General features: G+C 38.9%; 1 protein-coding gene across 1 annotated transcript in view; it reads right to left on the reverse strand.

The window, feature by feature from the left end:
* The window catches only part of LOC130917008 (AT-rich interactive domain-containing protein 3B-like), a 249901-nt gene that overhangs the window by 128028 nt on the left and 108794 nt on the right, over positions 1-13079 (reverse strand). The window lies entirely within an intron of this gene.

Below are 13079 nucleotides of genomic sequence, written 5' to 3' on the forward strand. Positions count from 1 at the left end.
AGTGATGCTAAGATGCTAAATGAACACGTCACCTCACGGCATAAATGTGCAACACGAATACGATGTAAACAATGCTCGCCGACTACCCGCTTTTGCAACGGCAAAGCTATGAAACAGCCGCGCATGTAGAGGCTCCAACCTATTGCTGGAACCCTCCAGAATGAAGGAAAAATACGTTCAATCATGGATACACACAGATCAACATTCCCTCGCATATCTCAAATGGTGGCTGCACTTGGCTCGAATGTGCACCCTCACTACACACCTTTCTCAGTCCCAAAACACTAGCACGTGGGAGTCGACACCAAAACAGACAGTAACTATGAGTGGTTACCATGGAAACGAACGCGTAGTGGAAACTTCTGACATTTTCTATTTAAAATGCTCTTCGTACATGACTACAATATTCTTCATTCTACATACATTACGAGGCAATGACAAAATAGTAACGGACAGACACTAAGAACACCAACTTCAATCAGATTACTGGTTTGGAAAAATGAACGCGTTAGATTGCTAGATACTGAAAGAAAGTAATGAGATTACAATAATGCGTTACAAAGGCTCGCTTCATACCGCAGGTCTTAATGCAAAATTCCGATTTCTTATATCTGTTTTTTGGTGTGACCGTTGAAACTGCCTTTGTCCATTGAGCCTGTTCAAGTATCTCGCATGCGCACAAATTCGAAGTCCGAGATGCGCTGGGCAAAGAGACCCGCATGCGTAAGTGGATCAGAACAAATGACTACATATGCTTGCTCAACGTCATTATCGGGTGATCAGATTTTGGTTTCCAAAAAAAGGACACAAATAACAGACATGAAAAAATCCCTATTTAGTCTTATACTGTATATGGATTGATAGCATGACGCACACACACATACGGACATTTTTTTATGACTGATGTCAAGCCCGCCTCTTCCTTAACTCATTTGCTCCCAAAAACATATAAACACGTTCTATTTTTAATTGTTCCCAAAAAAGACATCTCTGGGTCGTGACCCAATTTAGCTCCAAAGCACAAAGCTGAAAATCTATTTTAAAGCAATAAAACTGTCCACTTGAGGGCAGTAGCACATTTGGTAAGACCCGCAACCCCATTCAACGGCAACGAACGGCCAAGCCTCATGACCGAGCAGAACAACCGGTAGGACGCCCGGGATGCCAGGGGCTGGACGACCGAGCAGAACGACCGGGACAACTAGTGCAGCGGACCATGTCTTTGAGTCCGTGCTCCCGAGCCCGCAGAGACTCCCCAAAAAATTCATCTTTATGAGACAGACGGCGATAAGGGAGAAGTTTAACTGGCTGTCGCGGCCAGAACAGCGTCATCTTTCAGTTAGTTATGTGTAAATAAATTGTTATTTTGCTATCAAAAGCTCTATTTGTCTTGTTGTTTATCTTATTTTGTAAAAGGAAAACATTATTCAGATGTTTGGGAGCTGTGTATAAGTCAAAGTTTTGTTTGAAATTTCTCCGTTTTTTTCATCAGAAACATATCCAAATGATTCAACAGGAACGATGGAAACATACCAATACAACAAAAAGCTGCCCTCAAGCTGCTTTTTTATCTATTTAATTTTTACAAGAAAGTGCAAAAACATTAACCATTTTAAAGGGAGTACTTATTTCTCTCAACAATACAATAAAAATTTACACAGGTGGAATGAATTCCACATTTTCTGGAAACAAATTATCTTTAGAAATAAGATTTTTTTTAACCAATATACCTGTACTATTTCGCATGTTTGCAGTCTTACCGCTGTACTTAATCATGGTTTCACACGTTCTGCATATGAAATACACGTTAGCGAATTAGCTAATTAGCTAAGCGCTCTGCGCTAACTATCAACATTTCAAAGACAACGACAATAAAGCCTAAACAGTACAAGAGGGTTCGTGTACGCACCTCTTATAGATGCACATGGGTCTTAGCAACACACTCAGGACGTTTTTCAATTGAAATGCCTTAAAACTACTGCTGGACATCTAAAAGACAAGGAGCAACGAACTGTCTCTCTTCCCCTCTTGCTCTAAAAAATAACTTGTGCACAAAAGCGCGACCGTCGGGTCATACACAAATTAATTTTCCAGTCTTTTAAAAAGGAGTAAATCTCTCTCTCAGTAACCGGCAGCATCCATCATAACATGCGTGCGCCCGTTAACGGTGCCCGGGCGGAAGACGTGTCTTGAATTTTGTTCTGCTACGAGCGGCTGCCATAAAGTTATGAGGGGAAAAAATCATCGTTTTTGAACCTTTATGAATCGTAATCGAATCGTCACGTGTCGAATCGCGATGCATGTAATAATCGATTTTTTGAACTCCTCTATAACCGAGACATTATTATGGTGGAAGATTTTGGTAGCAACTTGTTTGTTCCTTTTTATTTATTTATTTTTTTAGACATTGACACCTTTTTAAAACAATATCTCGATTCTTGGCAGGAGCATATCGATAACCTTTTGGGATACAAAGTATCACGATGCATCACCATTTCGATATTTTGTCACACCCCTAACAAAGACCTGACGCAAAATGAACTCACTGCCTGCCATTGACAACAATAGATTCCAATTCACTTAAACTGGAAGGACTGGGTATGAATAATAAACTAAATCTAATTGCCATGAATGTGGCAAACGAACCAAAATGAGTTTTGTCACCACTGCTCTTAACTCATTCACTCCCAGCCATTTTCACCAGAGCAAGGCCCTTCGCTTCCCGCCGTTTTACTGGATTTTGACTGATTTTGCAAGGAACAGAAAATTCGGTTCTATTGCTATATAAACATGGAACCCACCAAAAGAAAGATTAGACTCTCTTCTTTCAGCAGAAAAGTTAGTTCCTATCTTTTTCCATTCTTTTAGAAATCAGCATTAGAAAATAGCTTGGTTTGAGCAATTTTCCAATTTCTGATGAAAAACCGGACACTTTTGTGAAAGCATACATTTCAAACATAACTGAATTTAACACAGCTATTTTTTGCTTTTGTGACATCCCAAACATCTGAATACCGTAATTTCTGGACTATTGGTCGCCCCTGATTACAAGCCTCACCCAGTACATTTTAAAAGGAAAAAACATTTTGTACATACATAAGCCTCTCCTGCCGAGAAGCCGCGTGTGCCCACATAGTAACATGAGATATTGACAAAGAAATACACAGTTTTCAAAATTTTAATAACACACCTTAACTTTTCGTTCCAAACAGCGCCAGCAAACACGGCAGTTATATAGCAGCGGCACGGAAGTTACATAGCATCAACACGGCGGAAACCGCACTGGTTATTAAAAACATAAAAGTCTTTGTTAGCCATCTTCATCTTCCTCTTCCTCCTGTGCACTCAAACCATGGAAGTCTTCACCCTCAGTGTCGGATATGAAGACGTTCAGATGCTCTCCGCCACGCACCTACTCAGTCTCTCCTTCGTTGTCTCCTTGAATGTCTCCCATAATGAGGCAAATTCGCTCCTGAGCCCGTGCCATCCTCCTCGTCACGCAGCAGACTGGCCGCTCGAAACCTGTTGTTGATGGCGGACTTCTTTCACAGTACACCGCTTCACGCTGCCAGGCTCCCTCGGCATACCTGTGCAAAAGCTGCTTTTCGCATGCGGCGAGTCTCTCGCCGCCAGTCATCTAAGCTTCCATACAACTCGGATGGCCAATTTAATTTCTTCTAGCATTTTCCATGATGCGGGTCTGCCAATCCTACTCATGCACAAAGACGAGGGTCCGCCACCTCTATTCATGCACAACGCACAAAGTTAAACCACCGGTAATAGGCCAAACTAGCGTCTTCCTCGATGCATATATTCCACGTGTCTCACTACCATGTCTCACTATGCTTGAGCGCCCCTGGCGGTCGTCAGAAAAATGCACAAATTGGCCGCATCATTGCACATGCCCAACACCCAAAATGAGGGAAAAAAGTAGCAGTTTGTAGTCCGGAAATTACGGTAATGTTTTCGTTCTACAAAATAAACAACAAGACAAATAGAGCTTTTGATTGCAAAGTAAAAATTGATTTACACATAACTAAACTATTGAACTGTTGAACTATTTGCGCACATAACAACGGGGAAGGCTCAGTAATATGATGAGTCCAGATCAAGATCGGTCTCACTTTTTTCATCATCTTCATCGTGGGTTTCAACCTCGGGCTAAGGAATGATGCAACGTGAGCTCCGCAGAACGCGTGTGGAACCTGACGCTGTTGTGGACGTCACCGTCTGTCTCATCAAGATAGATTTTTTTAAAAATCCTTCTTTGACAATGGTTTCGTTTTCTTTTCAAAACACTCCTCCAGTGTCGTTTGCGTTTTTTTCCCGATCGTTATCCACATTTTTCTCAAGATCCCTCCAACTTCCGTTTCCTGACTATTTTTCTTCACTTCCTTTCTTGGCCTGAGATGAGTTCTTACCTATTGCGCTACTGACCTCCAGTGGCCAGTTTTATTGCTTTAAAATGGGTTTTGAGCTTTATGCATTGTATCTTAGATACATCGGAACCTATAGATGCCTTTTTAAAAAAAAAATTTAAAAAACGCAAAAGACGTATAAATATGTTTTTGGGACACTGAAGCAATTAAAAATAGAACATATTTATACGATTTTGGGAGCAAATGAGTTAAGCGACAGGCTAACATGACAAACCAAAAACAGGTCAATTCAACCTAGTAAAACTAATCCATTCACCAACTGTGGGAATGCATTTTTCTGATGGTCGGGAGGGGCTAACCTCTGGAGTTATTGTGCCCCTGAGCTCCTGTGACCCCCCTCCCCACCCGCAACCACCTCTTTCTTCATCCTCAAACATCTCCATTTGACCTAAACCATCTGCATCTGCGCCCTGCCCCCCCGCCCTTGTCTTCCGACCCAGCTGGATACGACAGGCCCCCCCTCAATCCTTCAATCTTAATGCAGCTGTGACGGGTGGCCCAAGTTCATAGAGTGTAGCTAGGCTGTCAGGAGAGGGCGGGCTGGTCAACAGCCTTTACAAACACACATGTGTACTGACCATGCTTATGTTTGTGAGTGGGGGGTTGCGAAGGCCCCACAAGACGGGAAAGGAAGGAAAATAGGGGCAGAGAGGGGTGCATGGTATGTGCCGAACAGGAATGTCTCCTTAAAGACAAAAAACTATAAAAGCATCAGGAATCAAAACAAGGTCCTTTTGGAGCGATGAAAAAGCAAGAGGGGGGTGTCGCGTTAATAGCTCCAGCTCAAGGGTGTCATTTTAAGCGGGAGCCTATTGGTCAATGGCAATTACAGGGCCTGAATAGAATAGCCCGCAGGCCAAAAGGTTGCTTGTATCTCGAGATTTTCCCGACAAAATGCCTGTAAATGCGTCAGAAGTCAAACAATAATAAACTGCAGAACTCATGATCATCATGCTCACCATAGCGCCTTTTCTTGATTAGCTCTGAGCAAAAATATTGATGACATCTCAATAATAAAGATAATATTTTTGCCATTTGGGGGATTCTCATGAAAGGTAATGAAGGACTTTTATTAAAGCTAGCTTAAAATTGCAACACACACTACATATTTTTACAGTATAATATATGTTTAATTAAATTTCTAACATGTCAATAAACATGTAATATTACACATGACGTTAATTATCACCTATGGCATGTTCATGAACTCTGGGAGGCATCCAAGACTGCTTTTTTTGATGTTCCTTATGACTTAATCAAAAAATTGTATGAATCCTTGCCGAACCGCATGGATGCAGTCCTTCAAGCCCATGGAAGTCATACAAAATATTAGATTTGGATCTCACATTTGGAACTTAATTTGCTTACGTTATGTAACATATTTCTGTATTTGAACAACATTTTTTGTTCAATTTTCACACTACTTTCTGTAGGCGACAAAACTTTTGTCTTGCCAGAATTGGACCTTTATGTCTTCATTAAATGATAAATCTTTTTTCAGTGATACAAATATATTTTTGTAGGCCTGTCACGATAACACATTTTAATGTGCGATAATTCATCTCATAAATTATTGCAATATGCAATATTATTGCGCTCCCCCAGTTTTTTTTTGACCAATTTACAATAACACAGTGAAAATACAATATTAATAGATCAAGTGCACCCATTTAAACGCGGTAAATGTTTACTCTTAAATTCAAAAAGACTGTTTAAGAAATCACAACTAAAAACAATATACCATGCCTCTTAAGTAAAAGACAACAATATTAATACCGCACAGAAACACTGAATAAATAAAATGTGTTTTTCAAGGGAAAAAAAAAATTGCACTTAATATCTTAAGCATTTAGGCAAATGAAAAATTTTCCTCTCATCGCTTCTGCTATGGTGTTTCATAGGATGCAACGATACAGTTAAGTCACGGTTCGGTACGATTTTCAATACGGGGGACACGATTTTCGATTCGATTCAATTAGAGCTGTCCCGACTAGTCAACATAGTTGACGTCATTGATGACGTAAATCCGTCAACGAGCACAACATCCCGTCGACGGTTACTGAAGGGTTAAAAAAATATATGCGTGGAAAGTTCAGAATGTCGGACGCTCTGTATGCAAGCGGGGAAAGTGGCACAGAGCCAAAAAAGCGCACCAGAGTGTCCAAAACATTGACTTATTTCAAAGAAACAAAGGAGGGTACACCCTTGTGTCCTGTCTCTTCAATGCCAAGCTTGGCTGCACGTCGGCCGTGAATAGACACCTAAAGCACCGTCATCCAATTTGTAAGTCCATCTAACGACATGTTTTATTGAAGTACGTAGCTAAGCCTGTCGCTAAATGCAATGAGTCCATTTATCGCACGGTAAATAAAAATGAGGGCGGTAATTTTCACGGCCGCGTTTAATCGCTGCGCGCGTGCGTACATTGGTGCGTGCGTGCTGATGGCATACGAGACTCCAGTTCCTTTCTCATATCAACACGCTGTAGAATTAAAGTTCAGACATACAAAATAAGAAAACACATCTATATTAAACACTGTAACGTTAGCACTGCTACACTGAGGTGAATGGGGGGAAAAAGGCAACCTACTTTAGCCTGCAATATAACATTGGCAGTCGTCTCATGAAAGCAAACTTGCGGTTAAAAGGTGACACTTCTAAAATGAAAAATCGCTGTTTAAAAGCATTTGCACGAAACGAAAAAACGAGAAGAAAAAAAGAAGAAAAAAAAATCTATTACTGACACTACATGCAATGACAAAAAGTGCTTTTTTTGCGGAGTGTAAAGCTGAAGTTAGCGGTTTAGCGAACGTACTTCCGGTGAACATTTCAAAATAAAAGCATGTCATGTTCGTCATTTAAATAACGATTTCTGGAGTTAACCCCACATACTTCAGAATTCAGATTCTACACTAAGAATACCTTTGGCAATCGATAATGATTATAATACTATTATATATAGTACTATACTATAATATTAATGCTGGGTGTTTTTTTAAGAATTGTTTTGAATCATGTTGGAAAGGCGAAGTCAGTGTTCTGAATCTGTTTACATTCCATTCTTTTGCACTAGTTAATTCATTTGAACTCATTATTTGTGATTTATTATTGTTATTGTATTCATTGTATTATTTGTACTTTAATAAATAATGTAAGTGTTCCAAAATCTTTTTGTGAATTGATAAGCGTCAACAAAAATGTCATTGCTAAATTAGTAAAATAAATAAATAAATAGATAAATAATTTATTATTAGATTAGTCGACTAATCGTAAAAAATAGTCGGCTGACTAATCGGGAGAAAATTAGTCGTTTGGGACTAATTCAATACCCTAGATCAGGTGTCTCCAACCCAGTCCTCAAGGCCCACTGTGGGTCCTAGTTTTTGTTCCAGCCGATCCAGTAGAGACAGTTGAACCAATGAGGCTTCTGCTAAAACAAGCCACACCTGACTGCAATCAACTGATTGCACTTGTAAAACACCAGATTGGGGAAAAAGTGTTGTCACCTTGTATGGTAGGAATGAAATCCTGCACCCACAGTGGGCCTTTGTGGAATAGGTTGGGGACCCCTGCCCTAGATTCAATACATTTAATGCTCTAGAAAAAAAAAAAATTCTATTTTTTGATCCGTTTTTTTTCTTATTGCTAACGAGCAAAAATAAAATTCCCATCATATAAACATGTATTTTAGAGCATAATATTTATGTGCTTACTTCTTCGTGAGCTGAAAAAAATTAGTATAAAAGTGCTGAGAACAATCTTTACTGTTTGTAAAGTGAGGCGGGGCACACTGTTGAGTGCTACAGCTCTCTTAGCAGCTAGGTTTAGTACATGAGCAAAACATCCTATTTGTGGTCCGAATCCATATTTCTCACGTACTGAATTAACAATATTTGCAGCATTATCTATAGTCACTGGTATGGATCAATTTGGCCTGCTTAACTTCCATTCAGTCATGGTGGTTTATAATTCATTGATGCAGTATATGGACTATGTGTCCCATAATCACTCTGGGCTCACGTAGCCAATGGCATGGGACGTAGCACATCTAGTTTGCTATTTCATGATATCTAGTGTGTGCGCGCATTAAAAAAGTTAGTAAACGCCACAGAAGTCACGTCTGCTCATTACTGCACAACAACAGCATATGACAATCGACTTTCATAAACAGGACGAGTTTGAAGCACAGCGCTCTTAATTTGCCACTCAATGTTCATCATGTCCATTCAGCTGTCTGTTGTCAAAGCGAGGTTGTTCGTAGCAGCCAAGTCTGTAACAATGTTGAAGGAATCCGAATTTTTAATAGTACATCTGCCGCACGCGTGCACCCACGTGCACGTGAGGCGATAAATCGCAGCGGAAAAATTACCGCCTTCATTATCGTGCGATAAATGGAATTATTGCATATTGCGACAGGCTTATATTTTTGTACATTCAACATCATTTGGGAGGGTCTTAGTTTCCTTATGAGCCATTTCTTAAACCAATTGAATAATTAAAAGTCAGGTTAATAGTAGGGCTGTCAAACGATTAAAATTTTTAATCGAGTTAATTACAGCTTAAAAATTAATCGTAATTAATTGCAATTAATCACAATTCAAACCATCTATAAAATATGCCATATTTTTCTGTGAATTATATATATATTCTGTAAAATAAATTGTTGGAATGGAAAGATAAGACACAAGATGGATATATATATTCAACATACGGTACATAAGGACTGTAGTGGGCATTTCACTCTACTGTCATTTAAATCTGTCTATGCTGTCCTCACTCCAAAGTGTCTACTTTTTCCAAAGCTAGACAGCTAGGGAATGACGCCTTAATAATCAGACTTCTTTCTTTTTCATCTGATTTATTAATAAAATAGCCTCAAACCAATTTCCTCTTTAGACCGTCGTAAAACTACAGTACAAAAAAAAAAAAAGTACATAAGCATTGCATTAGCAACAACGTTAGCTTAGCACGCTATACAGGTTCACTAAACATAAACAAAAAGAGTCTCATACAAAAAATATAACATTTCGCTTACTAACATAATATGTACATTCTTTACAACAACCATACTTACGGACAAATCTTGTCCAAGGATCATATAAGCACAACATTACAACGTAGGCGTCAGCCCGAGACGTCGTGCAGCCATATTGAGCTGGCAAGAAAATAATAAACCATGTCGCAAAGCGACCACAAGAGTTCGCTGTTAGACAGCACAAAAAGCCTTGCTGTAAAATTTACCAAAAGGTAGAATACTGTCTGAGCGGGACATGTGCGTTAATTGTAGAGCTGTCCCGACTAGTCGACATAGTCGACGTCATCGATGACGTAAATCCGTCGACGAGCACAACATCCCGTCGACGGTTAATGAAGGGTTAAAAAAAAAAAATACATGCGTGGAAAGTTCAGAATGTCGGATGCTCTGTATGGAAGTGGGGAAAGCGGCACAAAGCCAAAAAAAGCGCACCAGAGTGTCCAAAACATTGACTTATTTCAAAGAAACAACGGAGGGTACACTCTTCATTCCTGTCTGTTCAATGCCAAGCTTGGCTGCACGTCGGCCGTGAATAAACACCTCAAGCGCCGTCACCGTTTGTAATTTTTTTTTTTTTCATTTTTTGTACACCAGAGGGTGCTGTCGCCTTACTGAATAATAATGTTTCATTGACAATGGGCCTGTAAGTGCTATTAGTATTGTCCTTAATGCTAACTGAAAGGTTTATTTCATGTTATGGTTTATTTTATGGTATACAAAATTATATAAGGTTAAAAGGTCATAAATATATACAGTATATACAGTGATTGCACTCAAGGGAGAGATTGTCAATGATAAGGTGATAAATTAAGGTAAAGGCAATTCATTGATATATAAATAAGGTTTAAAAGGAAAAAGGTGAAAAGTTTTTGTTAATTTCTAATTGTGTTGTTTTATTTGTGTGCACCATAGCTCTTACAGTGTGATTACATCAAGGATGGAATAAAAGTTGTAAACCATCAGTTTAAGAGACCACCTTTTCAATCAGGGATGCTACACTAGTCAATTCTATCAGCATTTGAACTAATTGTTTATTTGTGATTTATTATTATTTATGTGTTTATTTGTACTTTAATAAATAATTTAAGTGTTCAAATATGTTTTTTGTGAATTGATAAGCGTCAACAAAAATTTCATTGCTAAATTAATAAACAAAAACAGTTTTTTTTTTTTTTTTAATTATTAGATTAGTCGACTAATCGTAAAAATAGTTGGCTGACTAATCGGGAGAAAATTAGTCGTTTGAGACAGCCCTAGTTAATTGCGTCAAATATTTTAACGTGATTAATTAAAAAAATTAATTATCGCGCGTTTACGCGATAATTTTGACAGCCCTAGTTAATAGCAATTGTTTCTACAAAATGGATAAGCGACAAGACCTTTGTCAGGGATTGTACAATGCTAACTAACGGGCAGTTTTTTTATCAAACTAATGTTCAATCCATTGATGGAAAATACTTGCGCTTGATGGCTGCACATTTTTGGAGGCGCATTGTTGCAACAGCACCATTTCTGTTGTAAAGAATGTCACCGGACTCGCCACTGTTTGACTGGTTAGCGCTTGACGGCCGCGGGCAGTTTGTTGTTTGTGCGCATTAACATGCAGCATTAACGCACAATGTGATGGAGTTGATGCTGTTTGACATCAGTTAGTTAAAACCCACACCTCTTCAAACATCAGTGGAAGAATGGACAAGAAAATCATTTTAAATGTTCTTGCTATGTTACAGATAGGGCTGTTGTGAAAGAGCTAAATAAGTAGATGGAGTTATGTTGATAGCAAAATGTCTCCCCCACCCTTGCCGAGTTCCACTTATCTATAGTATGCCACTGAAACATGCCATAGGATCATCATGTGAAGGTAAATACACACTATAGTACATTTGGAGAACATACAGACCTTTGCACAGCATTTGTCCACACTTCTGTTAACCTTTAGCCATTATAAACGACTATAACAAGAGATAAATCAGCTCGCCGGCTGGCTATGTATAATCTCACATACCGGGGGGTGGTCTAAGGGGGGAGGAATCGGTAGGATATTCAACCATCAAGTTAACAAAGTAATCTCGCTGGTAAATGTAAACATCAAGATTTCCTAACTTCCAAAACCAACAGTGACTTTCACCACCAGTTGCAGCACTTGATTTCCCCTTTTTTGTCAATGTTACACAACTAGCTTTTATAGATTGAACAACTTCCTTGTATATAAACAGATTACACGTCCCCACTTTTTTACCTTTTATTCCCAACCATACACACACTTTTGGCCAACACAGCAGTTGAATTCACCTTAATACGTGAGCACCAACAATAGTTACTTAAACAATTGCTGTATATCGATCTAAAAGTATGTGACGTAAGATCATATGAAAATTTCCAATCATAGTTCAAGAACAAATGCATGGCAAAAACATACAGTAAATACTTGAAGTACTAGCTTTAGCAAACGCTACCACCGCTACTTACTGCTGTATTAATGGCACATGGGGATTCAAAGTTTTTCGAGGATTTTTCTTTTTTATTACGCCGTTCTTTTATGGAAGCTAGCAAAAAAACTAAAATAAAACAAGACGAAGACGCAGTTTTCGTTTAACGAGACCATTTTTTTTTCTGTTATATGTTCACAATGTGTGACATCTGATTGTGTGTGTAAATTAGCCTTTATTGTAACATGGTGTGGTTGTGTCACTCATGTGACGTGCTGTAACCACTCACTGGTGTTCTCTCCAGGCTTGCTCGTTTTGAAACACATGGTAAGATTTGTTTTCTTATCTTGGCAAGAGAGAATACGCACTGCTGCTTTAGCCTTTCAAGGTCTGTGCTAAGTTACCATCACACAACAAATGTAACTTCTAGCATTAGCATAGCATTCACCTTAACATTAGCATTGGCGTGGAGCGCATCCTCATAAAGTTTGATATTTGTAGCGTCCAGGTCGGTATAATTAATTAAAAATAATGTACTGTTTTGTAGCTAGGCTGCGCTCCAGGCTTGTTTGTTTTGAAATACATGCAAATAATTGATTCCTTATATTAGCAAGAGGGAATAAGCAATGTTGCTTTAGCCTTTCAAGGTCTGTGCTAAGTTACCATCACACAATAAATGTAATTTGCAGCATTAGCATAGCATTTACGTTAACATTAGCATTACCGTGGTGAACGTCCTCATAAAGTTTGAGGTTCGTAGCGTCCAGGCCGGTATAATTATTTGAAAATTATGTACTATTTTGAAGCTAGGATGTGCTCCAGACTTGCTTGTTTTGAAACACATCGTCATATTTGATTCTTTATCATGGCAAAAGAGAATATGTAATGTTGCTTTTGCCTTTAACGGTCTGTGCCGAGTGATCTTCACCCACTAAATGTAACTCATAGCATTAGCATAGTATTTGCGTTCTTGTTAGCATTTTGCGTGGCGAACGTTGTCTTAAACTATCGGACAACTTTTTTTGACATATAGTTGGTGGCATCCAGGGGGGTATATTTACCGTAATTTTCAGACTATAAGCCGCTACTTTTTTCCCCTCATTTGGAATCCTGCGGCTTAGAGTCCAGTTTGTTGATTTATTCGGGTGAATAGGTAACGCTTTATTTGACAGTTGC

Source organism: Corythoichthys intestinalis, chromosome 1, assembly GCF_030265065.1.
Source record: "Corythoichthys intestinalis isolate RoL2023-P3 chromosome 1, ASM3026506v1, whole genome shotgun sequence".
Lineage (NCBI taxonomy): Eukaryota > Metazoa > Chordata > Actinopteri > Syngnathiformes > Syngnathidae > Corythoichthys > Corythoichthys intestinalis.